We start from the raw sequence: 18412 nt of genomic DNA on the forward strand, positions 1-18412 counted from the left end.
AGTACGTGTCAAGTACTTTGAAGGCATTTGTTGATACTTTTAAGCACTTTCGTTGATTATTATTATCCTTCAATTAGTTATTACAAGTCCAACATTCTCTACATGATCTCACTCCATATTCAGAATGTGGGAATACAATTGTTTTAAGGAAATGCCACTGAATAGATAGTAGCTGCACTCTACAAAGATGAATTTGCTAATTAATCAGTCAGGGACACAGCTTATACTTCAGTAGTCTTAGATCATGTAATGATGATTATTGTACTTTATAACTAGCAAAATCCCCATATCCTGTTCATTGCCCCTTTTTCAGTTATGTGGATTGACTTATCCCTGAAGTGGTTAATTCTCACCTTGACATCTCATAGAACAACTGAATCTCTACCAAGGGTGAATGTGTCCTTCCTCTTAATGTCTAAAAGAAAAGGTTAAAATTCATTGAAGCAAAATGCAACAACCCAAAATGTTGGGGAGGTCGTTTCCACAGTTATTTCATATGACAGTGCTTGGAGTGAAACTACATGACCATGGTGAAGAAGTAAAAACACTTTACCTTGTTCCTCCTGACTGATGTCCTTATGCGTGTTTTGCACAGTTGAGCGTTTTGTGTCTTGTCGTCTTTGTAGGCAACAGCCCTCTTCCCTGGGATAGAACTAGATGATATTTAGACATGTTAATTTGACTTCTCCATTGCTCACATTGATGTGGATATGATTATAATGCTCTGTTTTGTGGGCTTCCCAAGAAAACAATAAATCCCTTACTACTTGTTCGAAATGCAGTAGCACAGATCCTAACAAATACAAGAAAGAGAATATCATTCCTGTTTTGAAAAAACTTCACTGGTCACCTGTATTATCTAGGATAAATTTGAAAGTTCTTTTACTTGTTTTTAAAGCTTTAAGCGACCTAGCACGTCTGTACCTTACTGAATGTCTGTCTTCATATGTTCCTATACGTGACCTGAGATCTGCACATACTGGCCTACTGCAAATACCACATGTGAAATGCAGAAAGAGTGGAGAGGCTGCTTTTTGTTTTTATGCTTCCAAATTATGAAACTCACTTCCACTTTTTATTAGGCAGTCAAGCTCGGTACATTGTTTTAAAAAACATTTGAAAATGTTGCTTTTAGTTAAAGTGGTTCTTTGTTCTTTCTATTTCTGTTTCTTTTTTTAGTTCTCTTTAATTGTTCTTATTTTATTACGACTTTCCTAATTTTTATTTATTTAATTGACATGTATGTTGCTTTACTGTATTGCTGTATTTTCCTTTACAACTGAAAGTATATCTCTCAATTTTAATATTTTATTTTTACGCTTGGTTTTTAAAGCACCCAAGCACTATTTGTATGAAAGGTGCTCTATAGATAAAGTTTATCATTATTATTTTTAATATTATTATTATACTTTGTTACATTTTTGGTTAGGACAAAGATTCTAGTAGAGGTGGCCTCTTTTACCCCGTTCCAAAAAATTGGAAAACTACCTTCAGAATACACTGACAATGACCATCTACTGTCTCCTCTAACTGTGTATTGTCATCATGCATATCTTGTGTATTATTTATTGTAGTTGGTTTTGTCATTCTGTAAAGAAGCCACCTTTCAAGGCACTATATAAAATAATGTTTGTTATTATTATTTACATTTTTCATCGTAAAATCTGGCGAAGAGTCTTAAGAGAATATCAAAGAACACGTTGCTCTTACCTTTCCATTCCAAGAAATGCCCTCAGCTCGGATTGCAGAGATTGACCTCTCTGTCTCAAATTCTGAGAAACATAGACTCGATTGAAAAATGACCATTTCCTAAGATTCACATAACATCATCAGTCAACATTTGCCACTTGACATCAATAGAAACCATAGAGTACATGACATTTCCAATCAGTTTTCTTTCAAGGTACAATACCAATCGCCTTGCCAGAAGAGTTATACTGCGGTAGATAAATATTACAAATGTCAGATGCACGCAGAGTTGTTTGGATTACTATGAAAAGATTGGCAAATATATTTATGTTCATTATATTTCTTGGAGTGACAGAGCTAAAGAGAAAAAAATACTTACCTTTATCTCTGCAGACAGGATCGCAAGGGATTCCCTTATACTGGGTTCCTATATAACAAATAATACATTATTCAAAAAACTTTCTCTGTCCATTGGCAGCATGATTGTTTATCATTACAGTTTTAGTTAGCTTTAATTTTGTAAACCCCAAGTAAACATAGTTTGTGCCTTTCTCTGAACTTTTTGGCATTTCAATTCAGTTGTTTGTAAGCTTATTTTACAGTTGCTAGGTTGATGAAGTTCCTGAACTGTGCAGTATTTCTTTTGGGTTTGGTGCGAATCATATTCTAGCGGTTGGGGGAAAAAAGCACAGGTGCCATCCCACCATTAAACCCTGAAACTTACCTTAGCCGATTCTTCAACTAAACCAGACATGTTAACTAAGTGTTACAGTATGTTTCAAAGTGTGTATTTTAGCAAACACAACTGAAGTTCTGTTGTCTCCTTGGAGACACCTGGAACTGGTGTGATGCTGGTTCTATGACATCATTCGTTCTAAATGTAAATGCAGGTATTGGCACAACATAGTAAATTGATGTAAAGTTATGGATCCATTTATGATTTTCACTCAGTTTGAAAGAGTTCCTGTCGTGTGGTTAAACTTTGTTACGGAGGGTTAACTGGGGTTTTGGCTACTAGTTAGGCTTGGTCATTCAGTCATCTGGTTCATGAAATAGGAAGCTAAGAGATCTGTGTTTTAGTTTTACTGTTTGTTTTTGTTCCATAGAATAAGAAATGTTTCATTAATATTAGTAATAGAGTAGCTGTTTCTCTAAACAGTGTGTGTCAGTTTGCACTGCAGGTGTGCCAGGTAGAGACCAATATAAGAACCCAAAAATATGCTGTCATTTACTGCTGTGGCTAATTTCTGTTAACCTTGTCTCTCACTCACTTTGATGAGCAAAATGTTCATACATAAAGCATACATTTCTGATTGGTCAGAAGAAGCTTCTTAACATATAAGGTATAAAGAAAGTCAGAAAGTTAGGCACTTAGGTCAGCCTTAGGCAGTTAACCAAGACCATAATCCGATAAGAAGCTATTCCCTTTCATGTTGCTAAATCACATGTAGGATACATGAGTTACACCTCCACTTAAGAGACCTTAAAGAGACCTTGGCCAGCCAGGAGTGTAGAAAACCGTAAAACAGTTCTTGAGGACCTAATTGTTAACTCTTAACAGGCAAAGGTTCCTTCAGTCCTATGAGAAATATTTTAGAATTGAACTAAAGTGTGTTTCCGATACAGGAGCATATGTCTGTCAGGGCCTGTTGGAGAGGCCCTGGATGAGAACCCCTGGCTGCAGTTCCACATCCCCCTGAAAGTAAATAGAGCCATAAGCACGGAGCTAAGGACACTGCTCCAGGACATGCTGGCTGTCGATCCTGACCAGCGACCAGAAGCCATCCAGCAGAAGAAGCAAGTCAGGCGAGCCATGGCACGAGAGAAAACATCTTTGTAGTGACTGATAGCAAGATGTCCGTGACCAAGGGCAATTCGTCTGAGTAAAGTCTGATTTCATTTTTATGTCCCGAAAGGCCACTGCCTTTGTGCTGTAGATTTCTGATTTAGACGGGCATTTCTATGGACAACTTTGACTTTTCTGTGGGTCCAATGAAAATAAGTTTTTTAACTTATTCTTTGTTACAGTTTTCGAAAGTTTAAAGACATTCACTGAGTTGACGATAAAGGAAAAGTTTCATCTTTCACCTCTTGGAAGGTAGGCCGGTCAGAGGTACAATATATGTCTTCATGTCTTCATCCTCCATGTTTGTAACTACAGGTTTCACAGTGTTGAGCTAAGACACAAAACCACCTACAAATGGCAGATCCAAATGTATCAAATGTATAAACCTGGGCTGAAAAAGTGTGTACAGTATATACTCTGTGTAGGTCTGATAAAAGTATTCGAGTCAAAGTGTCATATGGATACAAATTCTCATGATTTTGTATTGTGTGTTTTTTCTCTGTTCTGCTTTATTGAAAGAAATCAGATGCTCTTCCTGAAACTTACCTTAGCTGATTCTTCAGCTAAACCAGACAGACTTCTGAAATTCTCAAATATTATCAAATCTTGTTGGTTCAGAGGTGGTGGAGCCCATTACCAACAGACTCACAGCTGAAATTGCTGTGAAAAGGGCTTCTACCAAATATTAACATGTGGGTGAAAATGTATACAATTGTAATATTTCCTTTTTTCCCTTTGAAAGTATAACATATGTGGTGTGAGAAAGAGGTCCTCATTTAATTGCATGAAACTCTGGCACTGGCGCAACAAACTGAACAAAGTTCAAGGGGGTATACGCTTTCTGTAGACACTTTATTTCCTCTTTTTCCATACTCTAAGAAATGATTTGGGAAACCTGTGGGACACTGGAGGTCATTACATGAGCCTCTTTCTGCACCTTTTAAGCCATTGAAACCTAGTTGCCTTGTTACAAGGTCTAATATTACAGTAGGTGTGGTTTCCGTCTCCTAATTTCTGAGAATGATCAAATTGGGGAATAAGTTGTAGGGAATACCACTCTTGCACTTCTAAGAAAAGACTATCTCAAATGAAACTCGCTATAGAAAGATATCTTGTTGAAAAATTCTTTATTTTTTGTCATTTCTAAAGAAAAAACATTCATCAAGTCCTTCACAAATGTTTTGTTTGTGACTTTCTCTGTTGTTCCCTTTCACACTCAACTGAACTATGTGTTATGTCTTGTAAACGTAATCAAACATTTCACTTAGGTGTGTGGGTTAACACAAACCCATATTGTATGAAACATTCAGTTTTTCATTCACGTTTTTTCTAACAATTGCATCCATGCTAGGACTACAGTAAACAACACTTTTGACTAAAGTAAATCAAATTGTTCATTAAACAAGACACATTGTTTTAAATGTATGCAATACGACGACACTAAAAACAACACTGAAACTTTTCATTGAAATACTGGACGAGATTGTGCATATTCAATGGATTTCTCCTGGTGCTTTTTTTCATCAGTCTTTTCATATTCTTGTTCTCTACTCAGGTGTCTCCTGTTCCTTTGGTGATGTCTGCTGTACACACATGGTATCATACACTTGAGCAAAGTGTGATACCACCGTTTGTTCTTCTCCTAAAATAAAGATGAACATTGACAAAAGTCAGAAGCACTCTTTTCTTTGACAGACGAACAAAACAATGCAAGAATAACCATACTCTCTGTTCCATACTCATTTCTACCTACCTGTTTGACCACTTTGTCTGCTTCAGTCAGGACAGGGTGCTGGGGCTGACTCTGAGCAATCTGAGAAGAGCTCTCTGTGATCTTCTGCCCTACAGTGGCTACATTGTACTCTGTTTGAAATCCAGGTATCGCCTCCGGTAAGTTCCTCGGTCCTTTTTGGGACTTGAAAGGGTAGAATCATTTTGTGACTACATTTCCTTGTCATGCACTGATATGTTCTGGTTTGTGTTCGATTACTGCAGGCGTTCAAGTGCTTTCTTTTTGTTCTAGATTGGCAGTGTTTGAGATGGTAGGAACTTGTCATATTCTCAACTCTGAATGCTCTGTAAACATACTATTTTAGCAATTCTTAGAAATCTGAAAGCAGTGTTACCTGTATCATTTTTTGTCTTGGTAGTAGTATTGCAGCTCCAACATCAGCACTTAAATAATGGTTTGTGATGTTACTTGTCCTTGGAGTTAGTATACTCCTGAGAAGTCAAGAGAAATCTTACGTAAGCATTAATTATGTTTCCCTTTTGAAAGCAAAGTACGTGTCAAGTACTTTGAAGGCATTTGTTGATACTTTTAAGCACTTTCGTTGATTATTATTATCCTTCAATTAGTTATTACAAGTCCAACATTCTCTACATGATCTCACTCCATATTCAGAATGTGGGAATACAATTGTTTTAAGGAAATGCCACTGAATAGATAGTAGCTGCACTCTACAAAGATGAATTTGCTAATTAATCAGTCAGGGACACAGCTTATACTTCAGTAGTCTTAGATCATGTAATGATGATTATTGTACTTTATAACTAGCAAAATCCCCATATCCTGTTCATTGCCCCTTTTTCAGTTATGTGGATTGACTTATCCCTGAAGTGGTTAATTCTCACCTTGACATCTCATAGAACAACTGAATCTCTACCAAGGGTGAATGTGTCCTTCCTCTTAATGTCTAAAAGAAAAGGTTAAAATTCATTGAAGCAAAATGCAACAACCCAAAATGTTGGGGAGGTCGTTTCCACAGTTATTTCATATGACAGTGCTTGGAGTGAAACTACATGACCATGGTGAAGAAGTAAAAACACTTTACCTTGTTCCTCCTGACTGATGTCCTTATGCGTGTTTTGCACAGTTGAGCGTTTTGTGTCTTGTCGTCTTTGTAGGCAACAGCCCTCTTCCCTGGGATAGAACTAGATGATATTTAGACACGTTAATTTGACTTCTCCATTGCTCACATTGATGTGGATATGATTATAATGCTCTGTTTTGTGGGCTTCCCAAGAAAACAATAAATCCCTTACTACTTGTTCGAAATGCAGTAGCACAGATCCTAACAAATACAAGAAAGAGAATATCATTCCTGTTTTGAAAAAACTTTACTGGTCACCTGTATTATCGAGGATAAATTTGAAAGTTCTTTTACTTGTTTTTAAAGCTTTAAGCGACCTAGCACGTCTGTACCTTACTGAATGTCTGTCTTCATATGTTCCTATACGTGACCTGAGATCTGCACATACTGGCCTACTGCAAATACCACATGTGAAATGCAGAAAGAGTGGAGAGGCTGCTTTTTGTTTTTATGCTTCTAAATTATGAAACTCACTTCCACTTTTTATTAGGCAGTCAAGCTCGGTACATTGTTTTAAAAAACATTTGAAAATGTTGCTTTTAGTTAAAGTGGTTCTTTGTTCTTTCTATTTCTGTTTCTTTTTTTAGTTCTCTTTAATTGTTCTTATTTTATTACGACTTTCCTAATTTTTATTTATTTAATTGACATGTATGTTGCTTTACTGTATTGCTGTATTTTCCTTTATAACTGAAAGTATATCTCTCAATTTTAATATTTTATGTTTACGCTTGGTTTTTAAAGCACCAAAGCACTATTTGTATGAAAGGTGCTCTATAGATAAAGTTTATTATTATTATTTTTAATATTATTATTATACTTTGTTACATTTTTGGTTAGGACAAAGATTCTAGTAGAGGTGGCCTCTTTTACCCCGTTCCAAAAAATTGGAAAACTACCTTCAGAATACACTGACAAATGACCATCTACTGTCTCCTCTAACTGTGTATTGTCATCATGCATATCTTGTGTATTATTTATTGTAGTTGGTTTTGTCATTCTGTAAAGAAGCCACCTTTCAAGGCACTATATAAAATAATGTTTGTAATTATTATTTACATTTTTCATAGTTAAATCTGGCGAAGAGTCTTAAGAGAATATCAAAGAACACGTTGCTCTTACCTTTCCATTCCAAGAAATGCCCTCAGCTCGGATTGCAGAGATTGACCTCTCTGTCTCAAATTCTGAGAAACATAGACTCGATTGAAAAATGACCATTTCCTAAGATTCACATAACATCACCAGTCAACATTTGCCACTTGACATCAATAGAAACCATAGAGTACATGACATGTCCAATCAGTTTTCTTTCAAGGTACAATACCAATCGCCTTGCCAGAAGAGTTATACTGCGGTAGATAAATATTACAAATGTCAGATACACGCAGAGTTGTTTGGATTACTATGAAAAGATTGGCAAATATATTTATGTTCATTATATTTCTTGGAGTGACAGAGCTAAAGAGAAAACAATACTTACCTTTATCTCTGCAGACAGGATCGCAAGGGATTCCCTTATACTGGGTTCCTATGTAACAAATAATACATTATTCAAAAAACATGATATTTCTCTGTCCATTGGCAGCATGATTGTTTATCATTACAGTTTTAGTTAGCTTTAAGTTTGTAAACCCCAAGTAAACATAGTTTGTGCCTTTCTCTGAACTTTTTGGCATTTCAATTCAGTTGTTTGTAAGCTTATTTTACAGTTGCTAGGTTGATGAAGTTCCTGAACTGTGCAGTATTTCTTTTGGGTTTGGTGCGAATCATATTCTAGCGGTTGGGGGAAAAAAGCACAGGTGCCATCCCACCATTAAACCCTGAAACTTACCTTAGCCGATTCTTCAACTAAACCAGACATGTTAACTAAGTGTTACAGTATGTTTCAAAGTGTGTATTTTAGCAAACACAACTGAAGTTCTGTTGTCTCCTTGGAGACACCTGGAACTGGTGTGATGCTGGTTCTATGACATCATTCGTTCTAAATGTAAATGCAGGTATTGGCACAACATAGTAAATTGATGTAAAGTTATGGATCCATTTATGATTTTCACTCAGCTTGAAAGAGTTCCTGTCGTGTGGTTAAAGTTTGTGTTACGGAGGGTTAACTGGGGTTCTGGCTACTAGTTAGGCTTGGTCATTCAGTCATCTGGTTCATGAAATAGGAAGCTAAGAGATCTGTGTTTTAGTTTTACTGTTTGTTTTTGTTCCATAGAATAAGAAATGTTTCATTAATATTAGTAATAGAGTAGCTGTTTCTCTAAACAGTGTGTGTCAGTTTGCACTGCAGGTGTGCCAGGTAGAGACCATTTAAGAACCCAAAAATATGCTGTCATTTACTGCCGTGGCTAATTTCTGTTAACCTTGTCTCTCACTCATTTTGATGAGCAAAATGTTCATACATAAAGCATACATTTCTGATTGGTCAGAAGAAGCTTCTTAACATATAAGGTATAAAGAAAGTCAGAAAGTTAGGCACTTAGGTCAGCCTCAGGCAGTTAACCAAGACCATAATCCGATAAGAAGCTATTCCCTTTCATGTTGCTAAATCACATGTAGGATACATGAGTTACACCTCCACTTAAGAGACCTTAAAGAGACCTTGGCCAGCCAGGAGTGTAGAAAACCGTAAAACAGTTCTTGAGGACCTAATTGTTAACTCTTAACAGGCAAAGGTTCCTTCAGTCCTATGAGAAATATTTTAGAATTGAACTAAAGTGTGTTTCCGATACAGGAGCATATGTCTGTCAGGGCCTGTTGGAGAGGCCCTGGATGAGAACCCCTGGCTGCAGTTCCACATCCCCCTGAAAGTAAATAGAGCCATAAGCACGGAGCTAAGGACACTGCTCCAGGACATGCTGGCTGTCGATCCTGACCAGCGACCAGAAGCCATCCAGCAGAAGAAGCAAGTCAGGCGAGCCATGGCACGAGAGAAAACATCTTTGTAGTGACTGATAGCAAGATGTCCGTGACCAAGGGCAATTCGTCTGAGTAAAGTCTGATTTCATTTTTATGTCCCGAAAGGCCACTGCCTTTGTGCTGTAGATTTCTGATTTAGACGGGCATTTCTATGGACAACTTTGACTTTTCTGTGGGTCCAATGAAAATAAGTTTTTTAACTTATTCTTTGTTACAGTTTTCGAAAGTTTAAAGACATTCACTGAGTTGACGATAAAGGAAAAGTTTCATCTTTCACCTCTTGGAAGGTAGGCCGGTCAGAGGTACAATATATGTCTTCATGTCTTCATCCTCCATGTTTGTAACTACAGGTTTCACAGTGTTGAGCTAAGACACAAAACCACCTACAAATGGCAGATCCAAATGTATCAAATGTATAAACCTGGGCTGAAAAAGTGTGTACAGTATATACTCTGTGTAGGTCTGATAAAAGTATTCGAGTCAAAGTGTCATATGGATACAAATTCTCATGATTTTGTATTGTGTGTTTTTTCTCTGTTCTGCTTTATTGAAAGAAATCAGATGCTCTTCCTGAAACTTACCTTAGCTGATTCTTCAGCTAAACCAGACAGACTTCTGAAATTCTCAAATATTATCAAATCTTGTTGGTTCAGAGGTGGTGGAGCCCATTACCAACAGACTCACAGCTGAAATTGCTGTGAAAAGGGCTTCTACCAAATATTAACATGTGGGTGAAAATGTATACAATTGTAATATTTCCTTTTTTCCCTTTGAAAGTATAACATATGTGGTGTGAGAAAGAGGTCCTCATTTAATTGCATGAAACTCTGGCACTGGCGCAACAAACTGAACAAAGTTCAAGGGGGTATACGCTTTCTGTAGACACTTTATTTCCTCTTTTTCCATACTCTAAGAAATGATTTGGGAAACCTGTGGGACACTGGAGGTCATTACATGAGCCTCTTTCTGCACCTTTTAAGCCATTGAAACCTAGTTGCCTTGTTACAAGGTCTAATATTACAGTAGGTGTGGTTTCCGTCTCCTAATTTCTGAGAATGATCAAATTGGGGAATAAGTTGTAGGGAATACCACTCTTGCACTTCTAAGAAAAGACTATCTCAAATGAAACTCGCTATAGAAAGATATCTTGTTGAAAAATTCTTTATTTTTTGTCATTTCTAAAGAAAAAACATTCATCAAGTCCTTCACAAATGTTTTGTTTGTGACTTTCTCTGTTGTTCCCTTTCACACTCAACTGAACTATGTGTTATGTCTTGTAAACGTAATCAAACATTTCACTTAGGTGTGTGGGTTAACACAAACCCATATTGTATGAAACATTCAGTTTTTCATTCACGTTTTTTCTAACAATTGCATCCATGCTAGGACTACAGTAAACAACACTTTTGACTAAAGTAAATCAAATTGTTCATTAAACAAGACACATTGTTTTAAATGTATGCAATACGACGACACTAAAAACAACACTGAAACTTTTCATTGAAATACTGGACGAGATTGTGCATATTCAATGGATTTCTCCTGGTGCTTTTTTTCATCAGTCTTTTCATATTCTTGTTCTCTACTCAGGTGTCTCCTGTTCCTTTGGTGATGTCTGCTGTACACACATGGTATCATACACTTGAGCAAAGTGTGATACCACCGTTTGTTCTTCTCCTAAAATAAAGATGAACATTGACAAAAGTCAGAAGCACTCTTTTCTTTGACAGACGAACAAAACAATGCAAGAATAACCATACTCTCTGTTCCATACTCATTTCTACCTACCTGTTTGACCACTTTGTCTGCTTCAGTCAGGACAGGGTGCTGGGGCTGACTCTGAGCAATCTGAGAAGAGCTCTCTGTGATCTTCTGCCCTACAGTGGCTACATTGTACTCTGTTTGAAATCCAGGTATCGCCTCCGGTAAGTTCCTCGGTCCTTTTTGGGACTTGAAAGGGTAGAATCATTTTGTGACTACATTTCCTTGTCATGCACTGATATGTTCTGGTTTGTGTTCGATTACTGCAGGCGTTCAAGTGCTTTCTTTTTGTTCTAGATTGGCAGTGTTTGAGATGGTAGGAACTTGTCATATTCTCAACTCTGAATGCTCTGTAAACATACTATTTTAGCAATTCTTAGAAATCTGAAAGCAGTGTTACCTGTATCATTTTTTGTCTTGGTAGTAGTATTGCAGCTCCAACATCAGCACTTAAATAATGGTTTGTGATGTTACTTGTCCTTGGAGTTAGTATACTCCTGAGAAGTCAAGAGAAATCTTACGTAAGCATTAATTATGTTTCACTTTTGAAAGCAAAGTACGTGTCAAGTACTTTGAAGGCATTTGTTGATACTTTTAAGCACTTTCGTTGATTATTATTATCCTTCAATTAGTTATTACAAGTCCAACATTCTCTACATGATCTCACTCCATATTCAGAATGTGGGAATACAATTGTTTTAAGGAAATGCCACTGAATAGATAGTAGCTGCACTCTACAAGGATGAATTTGCTAATTAATCAGTCAGGGACACAGCTTATACTTCAGTAGTCTTAGATCATGTAATGATGATTATTGTACTTTATAACTAGCAAAATCCCCATATCCTGTTCATTGCCCCTTTTTCAGTTATGTGGATTGACTTATCCCTGAAGTGGTTAATTCTCACCTTGACATCTCATAGAACAACTGAATCTCTACCAAGGGTGAATGTGTCCTTCCTCTTAATGTCTAAAAGAAAAGGTTAAAATTCATTGAAGCAAAATGCAACAACCCAAAATGTTGGGGAGGTCGTTTCCACAGTTATTTCATATGACAGTGCTTGGAGTGAAACTACATGACCATGGTGAAGAAGAAAAAACACTTTACCTTGTTCCTCCTGACTGATGTCCTTATGCGTGTTTTGCACAGTTGAGCGTTTTGTGTCTTGTCGTCTGTGTAGGCAACAGCCCTCTTCCCTGGGATAGAACTAGATGATATTTAGACACGTTAATTTGACTTCTCCATTGCTCACATTGATGTGGATATGATTATAATGCTCTGTTTTGTGGGCTTCCCAAGAAAACAATAAATCCCTTACTACTTGTTCGAAATGCAGTAGCACAGATCCTAACAAATACAAGAAAGAGAATATCATTCCTGTTTTGAAAAAACTTCACTGGTCACCTGTATTATCTAGGATAAATTTGAAAGTTCTTTTACTTGTTTTTAAAGCTTTAAGCGACCTAGCACGTCTGTACCTTACTGAATGTCTGTCTTCCTATGTTCCTATACGTGACCTGAGATCTGCACATACTGGCCTACTGCAAATACCACATGTGAAATGCAGAAAGAGTGGAGAGGCTGCTTTTTGTTTTTATGCTTCCAAATTATGAAACTCACTTCCACTTTTTATTAGGCAGTCAAGCTCGGTACATTGTTTTAAAAAACATTTGAAAATGTTGCTTTTAGTTAAAGTGGTTCTTTGTTCTTTCTATTTCTGTTTCTTTTTTTAGTTCTCTTTAATTGTTCTTATTTTATTACAACTTTCCTAATTTTTATTTATTTAATTGACATGTATGTTGCTTTACTGTATTGCTGTATTTTCCTTTACAACTGAAAGTATATCTCTCAATTTTAATATTTTATTTTTACGCTTGGTTTTTAAAGCACCAAAGCACTATTTGTATGAAAGGTGCTCTATAGATAAAGTTTATTATTATTATTTTTAATATTATTATTATACTTTGTTACATTTTTGGTTAGGACAAAGATTCTAGTAGAGGTGGCCTCTTTTACCCCATTCCAAAAAATTGGAAAACTACCTTCAGAATACACTGACAATGACCATCTACTGTCTCCTCTAACTGTGTATTGTCATCATGCATATCTTGTGTATTATTTATTGTAGTTGGTTTTGTCATTCTGTAAAGAAGCCACCTTTCAAGGCACTATATAAAATAATGTTTGTTATTATTATTGACATTTTTCATCGTTAAATCTGGCGAAGAGTCTTAAGAGAATATCAAAGAACAAGTAGCTCTTACCTTTCCATTCCAAGAAATGCCCTCAGCTCGGATTGCAGAGATTGACCTCTCTGTCTCAAATTCTGAGAAACATAGACTCGATTGAAAAATGACCATTTCCTAAGATTCACATAACATCACCAGTCTTCTGAGAATTCAGAAGTCACAAAGATCCATTTATTCTGTCTGGCAAATGTGCCTTTGCGGCAGTTTTTCAGAAGAGTACTTCATAAAACACTTATTTATTGTTTACATTGATTTATAAGCTGAGTCTGACTCTAGGAGAAAACAAGGGAGGCTTGGAAAGAGTTTAAGGATAGCCCTTACCACGATTGGCGGTTTAACCTTCTTCTTATGGATGTATGTCTCCAGTTCTGTTCCCTTGGCCCTGTGCTTGAAAGAGTCAAAAACCTTCCTCTTTGAATTCTGAAGCTTCTGTGTTTCTCCAACCTCTCTACAGCAAACTTCCTGTGACACAGTTCACAGGGCACCAGCTGAGGGTTTCCACTCTGGCTATTCTCATATGGAAATTGCTCAGCGGTACTCCCTACCCAATGACATGAAAGGTAGGCCCAGAAAGCTAAGTTATTACTGTATTGATATTTTCTTGCCTTGTGAATGGTTTGCGACCAGACTGTGTACGCAGTGCTAGTCTGGACTTTTTCTGGAAGCTGTTTCATTGGTTTCATTTCCTGTTCCCAGCTGAGAAAGAACAACTGGAGGCAGAAGCACGAGGATTTCATTCGGAGCATCAAATAGGCCAGGGAGGTGCAGCAGGTGATCACGCAAGGAGGGAAGGTTGTGAACCTGCCCCAGCCCCCCGCGAATCCAAACCCCGACTACGTGCCCTGCCCTCACTGCGGCCGGCGCTTTGCCCCCAGGCCGGCACAGAGGCACATCCCCAAGTGTCAGCACATCAGGAGCCGCCCTCCTCCTCCTCCTCGCAGATGAAAACTGATGTGAAGAACAGCAAAAGAGTCATGATCTTGGCTCACGACTCACGTCCTGCTTTTTCTTTTTAGAAATACATTTAGCACAGTTCATCCGTATGATGATAAAAAAAAATGTTACCTTGTTTTAATAAAATGATTTTTTTTTGGTGGACTGGTGTTTGCGTAACTGTGGTTATTTCAGTTTTTTCCCTTGCGAAAATGTGTGTCGACCGTGAAAATAAATTTCAAGCTGTTCTTATCATTCATACACCTTGACCTCCTAAAAATAATTGTTCAACCTGGAACGTACAATTAGCAGGCAATAGAAAAGGTCACATTGGCCTTGGAACCATCAAAAAGTAGTATTCACACATTCTCTGCATCAATTTTCCTTTAAAACAACTGAAAAAGCAAGGTAAAGTGTGATTGATTTTTTTAATTAAAGTTATTTGATTTAATTTATTTAATTTTCATAATATTTGAAATATGTTGGGATTAATGTGACTCAATATTATCTGCAGCTCTTACACTCCAGGCACCTGATAAAGTGGAACGCAGTGTCTTTGCCTTACATGGCGCTCAGCTCTTCCTCAATCCCAGCAGAAGCAGCAGCCTCCGGGTCCTGCCTCATGCACAGCTTAAAATGCAACACCGAGTAATACAACAAACAACAGGGAAAACCATTCACGATCAGACACATCCGTTGATTGCTGGCTCTCAGTAAAGGGACATTGCTGTGGTCCACGCATGAATCTGTTTTCTAAGTGCCTTATCCAATACAGTGTTGAGGCCAGTTTTCCCAGAAGCCATCTAAAGGGGAACACACAATAACTTGTAAAACCTCCAATTTACATCACAAAATAGACTACATTTCAAGGTTAAAGAATTACCATGTTCTGCGATTCAGAACGAGGCAGCAAAACTTCCTGTAATCTGATGTGGCCCTGTGACATTGTAAAGGAGCAGGCTTGTGAATACATCTCGTTTAATCCAATGGAAATATTGCTCTCAACTTTTTAACGTTTTTGCCAATAAATAATATTACATTGTTAACTCTGCATAAAGAACCTTGGAATGGAACGTTTTTTGCAGTGAAATGTTTGCTGCATAACCTATACCTTTTCTCTCCTACATCACATTGCATTAGTCATTACAGTGATTAGTGAGCAGGAAGGGCTGCATCACATCGCAATTTGTGTGGAACTGGAATGCGAATTTGTTACAACATGGCGTAACTTACAGTACTTTCACAAAATTCATGATTTTGTGCTCAATTTTGAGTTTGTAAAGTTTTTCTATAATGTCAATGATTTTATTTTGTGACTGAAATTAAATACTTTTGTGTCTGCAAAATTGGGACTGTAGTTCCACCTTAACCTACTAGTACTGTATGTCTTTGGACTGTGGGAAGAAACTGGAGCACCTGGAAGAAATCCACACAAATGAAGGGAGAACATACAATTCCATCCAGACTGCACCCCAGGAATTGAACCCAGGACCCCAGCTCTGTGAACCACAGTGCCACCTCATTGCTATAGTCACTATAATTAATGTCAAAACTCATTTGCAAATGAGCAGCCTGGGATCCAAAAGGATCAAGACAAGGATCCAAACAAAGCACTATCCCAAAGCTTGGCTTTGTACAGTATATCATACAGGGCTTGATGCAGAAGGCAGATAATCGAAGTCCATGCAATAACTGCTAAGGGAAAGTGACTTTGTGTTTTTGGAGGGAAGTCACTCAACATGGAGCTGTGTTAGTGAAATGATTGTTCTGATGTACGGCTGATGTCCAAACACTGAAAACATGATTGTGTATGCAATCGCACTCCCGAGCTCCATTGGGTATGGTTAAAATAACTTTTTATAGTTCATCACATTCAAAGTGTGTGTACCTGATGAAAGTGTAACACGCATTTGGAGGAGTTATTCAAGATTTTCTTTCATTCAACTATTTCAAGACCCATTATTTTCAGATGTTGTAGTATACGTGAATAATGAAAGGCCTTTATATTACACAATGAAGGAATGACTTCGCAGGTGTGAAGAATAAAAGATTAATTCAGCTCACTTTGGGGAGTTTCACAATGGCCCTCCTTAAAGAAATGTGGGTTTGATTAAAGGAGTGAAGAAAAAGCACTGAATAATATTTGCTTCTGTAAACGTAATCATCTCAAAATATGGTTGAAGAAATTGAAGAAGGTTAAACATAATCCAAAACGTATAAGGTCAATTTAAGTACAACCAGAATTCTAGTGTTTATGCAATGCATCTGTGGGTTGATATGAAATACGGCCGTTCTTAAACTAAACGAGGTTATCGAGAGCATATTCCGAGTACGGCTGTGGCCAGTTGTACTGTGAACTGCGAGGACCGTATCTTATCCTGAACTGGCTGTGCGAATACCGTCCTCTGCTGGCAGAAGGAATAGATTACAACGGCACTGTATTGGCGATTAGTCCTATTGCTAGAACATTGAAACAACAAGGAGTCCGCGGAGTCAAGCAATGCTGAATAAACAAGTACCTGAAATTCAATAGGATTTTGTGTATTGATTACAAATAGGTGTGAAATTCTCATGTACAGTGGTATTCATGGATTCCTTACACAAGCAGCCGTTGTTATGATACTTTCGTAATCTTAATATAAATCTATCTACTTGAAACTGTAATTACTGAATAGATTAATGTCTTTGAAATGCTTCATTAACTGGGCAGTTTCCATGTTTGGAAATGTTTTTATTTTGATTGCTGATTGCTAGATACTGTATGTTTAATAGGCATGCTGTTAATATTTTCTACAAGAGCCAAATAAGACAGTTATGCTGTAGTAAGTTCTATATAAGTTATATAACATAAGTTATATTTTGTTCTGAGGTCAATTTGAATCTCATACTAAATTACTGGTGTCCTTTTATCTGAGAAACACTACCTGATTGATCACCTGATGCCTAGAAATTAGCATGCACAGTAGCCCAGCGTTTAGCATTGCTAGCTCACAGTGCTGAGGCCCTGGGTACACTTCTGGACCTGGGGTGCTATCTGTATGGAGCTTGTATGTTCTCCCCATGTTTGCATGAGTTTGCTTTGGGTGCTCCGGCTTCCTCCCACACTTCAAAGAACTACTGGTAGGTTAATTGGCTTCTGGGATAATTGGTGAGTGTCTGTGTCTTCCCTGCATTGGACTACCATCCAGTCCCAGGTATCTCCTGCTTATTACTTTCTGAGGCTCTGGCTCCCCCGTGACCCCCCGACCCCCTGACCACCTGACCCTGAATTGGATGAAGCGGTTAGAAAATGGGTGGTTTCTGTTATGCTCTGGTCATGCTCTGCCATAGCAACAACTTGTAAAAAATGCAGATGCTAGGATTTAACTCAAAGAAGGAGCTCAGATCACTGTGTTGGCATCACTGTACAGGTGTCCGGTGTGTTTTAGAACATATGTTAAAATCTTATTTACTAACTTCTAGACTTTTTACCCCCCATATCAGTCTGCAGGTGCACAGTGGTCTGTGGACACCCTCCTTGCTCTGTCGTAAAACAGGAAATAAAAAGCAACTGGTTTTGACTTTAATGCACTGAGACTGTGGAACTCACAGAACTCTCTTGTCAGAAAGGCAGCTTCTAACAGCTTTTAAGTGAAGACTAAGAACACTTTTCTATTTTATTAAAATAGATTATATATGTTTTGTTTAAATATATGTTATAAATGTTAAAACGACAGCTCGTATAAGCTTGTATTTTTACCTTTCGATCATTTTTAGAATTGCTTTGAGTTGCTTTTACCATGATAAACAGTACAAAATATGAGGTGTTGAACTTGTCAAAAGTTTTAAAGCGCTTTATGACGTAAAGTGTGATGACAGTCCTTGGCGGTCTATGTAAGAATTCTTCTTGAAGTAGGTCATCGGGCCAACAGTATATAAACATTACAGCTCAAGTGCTTTTGTATCTGAACGCTTTTAGGTAAGTAATTTAGCAGCTGCGGTATTAATCGTGATTTTAATGGCAAATTCAATTGCAGGTAAAATAAAAATGGCGGATAACTTTCTTTCTAGCTTCGTGAAGCGGTCGCGCCACATTATACATATATACCATAATAAGAAACATAATATGTACAGTAGAATTTTTCACTTTAAGCTGGCATTATCC

At 37.4% G+C, this 18412-nt stretch overlaps 2 long non-coding RNA genes across 3 annotated transcripts; both read right to left on the bottom strand.

Moving 5' to 3' along the window:
- Positions 1 to 5380: 5380 nt before the first annotated feature.
- LOC138231804 (uncharacterized) lies at positions 5381 to 8323 on the bottom strand. Of its 2 annotated transcripts, XR_011186804.1 has the most exons (7): positions 8237 to 8323; positions 7886 to 7933; positions 7528 to 7589; positions 6370 to 6469; positions 6170 to 6231; positions 5662 to 5758; positions 5381 to 5450 (listed from the first exon to the last, which is right to left on the bottom strand). It is a non-coding gene; the product is annotated as an uncharacterized lncRNA (long non-coding RNA). The 2 variants fall into 2 exon arrangements; XR_011186803.1 differs by lacking the exons at positions 5381 to 5450; positions 5662 to 5758; positions 6170 to 6231; positions 6370 to 6469 and having other exon boundaries at positions 7477 to 7589.
- Positions 8324 to 11143: 2820 nt separating this feature from the next.
- LOC138231803 (uncharacterized) lies at positions 11144 to 12057 on the bottom strand. The gene is made up of 3 exons (XR_011186802.1): positions 11994 to 12057; positions 11486 to 11582; positions 11144 to 11274 (listed from the first exon to the last, which is right to left on the bottom strand). It is a non-coding gene; the product is annotated as an uncharacterized lncRNA (long non-coding RNA).
- Positions 12058 to 18412: the final 6355 nt, after the last annotated feature.

This window comes from Lepisosteus oculatus, unplaced genomic scaffold (assembly GCF_040954835.1).
Source record: "Lepisosteus oculatus isolate fLepOcu1 unplaced genomic scaffold, fLepOcu1.hap2 HAP2_SCAFFOLD_61, whole genome shotgun sequence".
Classification (NCBI taxonomy): Eukaryota; Metazoa; Chordata; class Actinopteri; order Semionotiformes; family Lepisosteidae; genus Lepisosteus; species Lepisosteus oculatus.